Raw genomic sequence first — 5,484 nt, 5'->3', positions numbered from 1 at the left:
AGAGACTAATAATGATGAATGTTGATAACACTGATGTTTTCAGTTGTTGCTCAGTAGTGTTTAGACTACAGTCAAGGATTTTTCAGCTTCTCATGCCCAGCCAGGGCACCTGACCCCAACTAGCCAACAGTGCATTCCATACCATGGGACGTCCCATCTAGTTTAGGAACTCGGAAGTGGGGGGCAGGGATTCGCCACTCGGGGACTGGCTGGGGGGCGGTCGGTGGGTGGTGAGCAATTGCCCTGCGCATCATTTGTACATTTCAATCCTTTTATTACTACTGTTGTCATTTTATTAGTGTTATCATTATCATTATTAGTCTCTTCTTTTCTGTTCTATTAAATCGTTCTTATCTCAACCCAGGAGTTTTACTTCTTTTCCTGATTTTCTCCCCCATCCCACTGGATGGGGGGGAGTGAGTGAGCGGCTGCGTGGTGCTTAGTTGCTGGCTGGGGTTAAACCACGACAATATAAAATATACTGCAATGCATAAAATGATTTTACATGTTCAGAACTGGCTATTTATTGCTCAAGTTTCTTTTCAAAATTCTTAGTCCACTTAGATTTGGTGTTTTTGCAAAATAAGATGCTACTGTGAAAAGACCTAATATTGCACTTCTTTCTGTAGCAAATGAGATGCATTTCCTCTCTACTACTCCATTAGCACCACTTCCCACATGGACTATAGCTTTCAGTGCAGTAGCTGTGATACACAGTTATTAAACTCCATTTCAGATGCCTCAGTGCTTTGCACAAGACCAGGATGAATTACCGCCTGTTACACCTCCAAATACTGCAGTATGGATAATTACTACAGTCCACATTTGGGCCTGCTTTGGTGGGTTTCTAGAGTCAACAAGCTTACATGAGTCCTGTGAAATCGTTTTAGTCTTACAAACTTTAAAGTCCAGTAGAAGGTGAATAGTTTCCCTGTTGCTGGCCGGGAAATTGTGTCCTTTGACCAGATGGTTCACTGTTATTATGGTATTGGAAAGTTCTGTTTTCTTTCTACGATATCATTACATAAACCACAAATACATGTTTATATCAGTCATTTATATTACTGCATGTGTGTACTAGATGCACACATGCATTCGCATACATATGTTAAATTAAATATATTTTTGCAGTCACCACGCCAGAAATAATACACACTTGGATTTAGAGCTAGAATTCACAGAATAGAATGTAACGTACCCACCTTGTGACAAAGAAAGAAAGAAAAGAATACATGAGAGATTAGAAATCCAGGACAAAAGGCAGAACAACTTTCAGTGCCTTTCCATTAGAGAACATTACTATAGAAGAAGCTCAGTCTTTCATGTCGGTGAGTTAGTTTTTCAATTCTGTCAGAAGTGGAGTGATAACCTTGAGTTCTCCCTACAGGGATTTCCCTCCTCCTCTCACTATTTTTGTGTCTCATTCTGTGGCTGACAATTAGAAATGCTATTATGTCTTGACCCATACGACATGTGAAATGCCAAAGCACCTGCTGTTCTGAGATGATGTTAAGTCACCTCAGTAGGTTTCATCTCAAGTTCTAATGAGTGTGACAAAGTAACAATCCATGGAGAGGCTCCATAGAGTTCTGGTAGGCCAAGGAAAAAAAAAAGTCATTGTCCGTGGAGATAGTTTTTTTGCAAGAAACTAGAATGCGAACAGATGGAAGAAGATTGACACAAGAAAATTACAAAATAAAGGGTTATGTAATTTTCGCTAAGGATTCTGCACCAAGTATGTTTCAGACAAAACACCTGGGGCTAGGCTGTAGATTTGATAGCGGATCTGAAGATTCGTTTATTTACACCAGCAGTTAGATTGTGAAGTATTTTGGCTTTACTGTAATCAACAGCAGCTCCACTATTGACCTGTGTAGGGTATTTCATCCCGTGGCTCTGGTAAGGTTATTTGCACTGAGAGGTACCTGTGCGTGAGAAGAGTTAACCAGCCCAAATCTTTTCAGATTGTAATTGTCAAAAATGCATTTACTTGTCATTGTACTAACTCTATTTGGCCAGGCTGCAATCATATTTTCAGAGGGGTAGATCTAAATAAACTTGTTTGATTTTAAAGCTCATAACAGATTTACCTTACCCTTCCTGCCACTTGCCCAGTTCCATTTTGATTTAACCTGTTATCTTTTCATCATTTAAGATTACAAAATCTTTGGGGAAGTGACTGTCCATTTTCTATATGTTTTATAGTACCCAGCTAACTCCCCACTAACATAAAATACAAATACTCAGAATTGTAATGGTATTATCCCCATCTATATTTTCATTATCTAAGACCTGAATTCACTGGTAATTTTCTATTTAATTGCTTTGTTCAGTATCTTTCACACAGTATGCCATCATGAAATGATGTCACACACTACCTTTCTTTCTTTGCAGACCGATGGATGTTCATTAGAAAACGTATACCAAAATAGCAGTAATGCAATGTAAAAATTTTCAATACTTTGCATTTAAGAGGTTAGCAATAGTTTAAGTATTATGAAATTAATGGCATTAAGGTAATTCATTTGTGAAACAGATGCCACTTCAATGTTTTCGTTCTATAATGCATGTAAAAAATTTGCAGTTGCAAATTACAGAGATTTCATTTTCAAATAAAAAGGAAAATATTTTGCCCATAAATCCTTAATCTTCAGCCTGTGAAAAATATCGCGGACTATGAAAAAGCATGTTCTACATCCTTGCTGTGCCTCAGCCAGTCTGAACAAAGGTCTAATGAGTTTGTGAATAGTGTGAAAAAATCACTGATTTTCTGACTAGCTGACTGTAGGGCAGGAAGAAATCCTATTCGGCTAGGTTTGATTGAAACTTGAGTTAACTGTCAGTGCCCACACAAACCGGAAAAATAGGATTAAAGGCCAAAGAGATATTAACAGTAGACATGTTGTACATCTGCTTTGACAGATGATTTTCACACTTCACAGGTTTAACTAAAGATCACTTTCGCAGCAGTTCTTATGAAGCTAAACCCCTTCTAAATGAAATTATTAAAAAACAGCTGAGGATTAAACATCAAACTCTAAGCTCTCATAAAACTATCCAAAATGTTGATAGTAATGATAAACAAAGATAAAGTAGAGCACTTACTTACATACAAAATTTCAAAATAATTAGATGTCTATACATCAAAATCCAATCAACCTGCCTGTACAATGCTAAGAGCCTTAATCATCAATTTATTTCACTAACTCTGTGAATCTTTAAGCATACACCAAACTAATTTTTATCTGTGATTATGTAAGTACAATATGATTTCATAGCCTGTTAAAATTGTAAGGATGAGACTGAAAGAATCACTTCAGCTTCTTTCTGCTTGTAAAATGACTGCAACCAGATACCTTCCAAAAATTATGAAGTTATCCAGCACATGCAAGCTTATGTATGATGCTGGTTTAGTCTGGATCAATGGCAATAATTCAATGCAGAGCCATTGAGCTACCACAGTCAAGTAAGTCAAGGGATTTCTTTTCTGTTGTTTGATCTGATAAAGGGCTTAGTGTCAGAGCTGCTCAAGGAAATGCTACAAAACCAAAACTGTAACTTCAAATCCTGATCCTGGGTTGTGTGCCAAAGACCACACTCAGTCAGAGCAGTGGCCAAAGAGTACTTAGCTGTTTGAGCTGGGAAGTCAAAGGTACCAGGCACGGTAGTGTGCCACAAGTTACAGATGTGCCTAGCTTGATGTGCCATCACCATGCTGTGAAGAGATGAGTTAAATTCTTAAAAGCAGGAGGAGATTTTGGAATCTCTTGCCTACTATATGAAGAAATGGCAAATATTTCTTTTTCTGCAAGAATATTTTCAACCTTTTTGTAAGTGCCACAAATATTAGGCTGCAATAATATTTACTAATTTGCATCCACATTTAATTTTTAGTGTCATCCTGTCATACTTACATAAAATATTGTTTATGAATGAAAGCCCCTAAAGGGAATATTCTAAACATAAAGGGAAAAGTAAAGGGAATGTTCTTAAAATCTTGTCTGACTTACTTGTCACTGCACTACAACTCAAGAGTTGTGCTTTATAACATACTGCATTGGGCTCAATCACCAAGCTTGTTCCTCCATTTTCCAAGCTAAAAGATAGAGTTAATGCAGCAGTGATGAAACTAATTGCTGGGAAAAGCAAACATCTTCTTTTCTGATGATTAAGGAACCCTTGTTAAAGGTTGTAATATTTCTGCTTAGTCAGAAAGATAGTTCAAGTGTGGAATTAGTTATTGGTAACTGTTTTTTTTACTTTTTTCTCCTAGATAGATTTGATACAAGTTCTTGATGTTTAGCATATACAAAGATAAAGTAAAACAGAATAACAAGTGTAAGCACTGCTCCAGAGCAAGGCAGAGGGAGGGAGCTCTTGTGAATGAGGTTCATTACAAAACCAGATCTGCTTCACAGTTTCCCTCCAATTGCTGTAAAGGCAAGATTTGTATATCATTGGTGAATGGAGCACTGGGACTCTTGAATAAATGGCTTGATCTTTATCATAAGTGTAACTTCGATAAAAAAAGGATTGCTGAGCAGCAACCAGAGTGCTCCAGATTATGACAAATAGATTATTCCAGTAAGAACCACTTAAAAAGCAACTGCCATCAAGACTTTTTATCTACAGCACAGTTCGTTGTGGCTGCTAAGAAGGTTGGGCAATATTTATGAGGTATTTAGTAACATAGAGGAAATATCACAGCTCAAAATTCAGAGTCTTAACAGGTATATACTCTCACTTTAACATTATTCTCCTAAGCCATTGTTTTCATTATTGCAGATGTTTATTTTCAATTTGATCAAAAATCATGAGTACTGCCAAATGGGATAATAATGTCCAGAGCAACCATGTAAAAATGGGAGGTGTATTTATCTCTGAACTGTACTCATTCAAACTCAGTGAATACTCACACGAGTACGAGCCCCTGAGTTAGCATGCCGTAAGTCACCACTCCACAGGATAGAGCTGCCTAGTCTAAGGTCAGCTCAGCAGTTCTTGTACCTAAGCTGAAATCATAGCTTAGATCATTTAGTAAGATACATTGTTTTATAATATGGTTTATTTACCTAGTGCTCTTCATTCAGAAGCAGTCCAGTCTTCTAAAAATAACTCAGTATATTTTATATATTTCTCAACAGATGTTGAATGAACTTAAACACACATCATAAGAAAAGCAGGGTAGCTCCAAGCTCAGCTGGGCAAGAGAAAGAGTCCCTAATTTGTCTGAAGCTAGCCTGGAGTATCTGGAAGCATTTGTTGAGCGAGGTTTAAAATTTCAAGTACTATTTAAAAATCACACATGAGAAAATTATTTTGGAATAATCTGTTTCACAGGATACAAGCTGATGTATCGTAGGTGCATTACTGAACTGTCAGAAAGTACTGAGCGTACTGCAGTGGCAGCCTCTAATTAATCCATTGAGTACCATTAATCCAACTGCCGATGTGTGTGTATTGCTTGCATAACAAATACTTTGG

The sequence above is a fragment of the Haliaeetus leucocephalus genome, unplaced genomic scaffold (genome assembly GCF_000737465.1).
Source record: "Haliaeetus leucocephalus isolate CR32 unplaced genomic scaffold, Haliaeetus_leucocephalus-4.0 Scaffold295, whole genome shotgun sequence".
Classification (NCBI taxonomy): domain Eukaryota; kingdom Metazoa; phylum Chordata; class Aves; order Accipitriformes; family Accipitridae; genus Haliaeetus; species Haliaeetus leucocephalus.
This window is presented reverse-complemented; position numbering follows the sequence as displayed.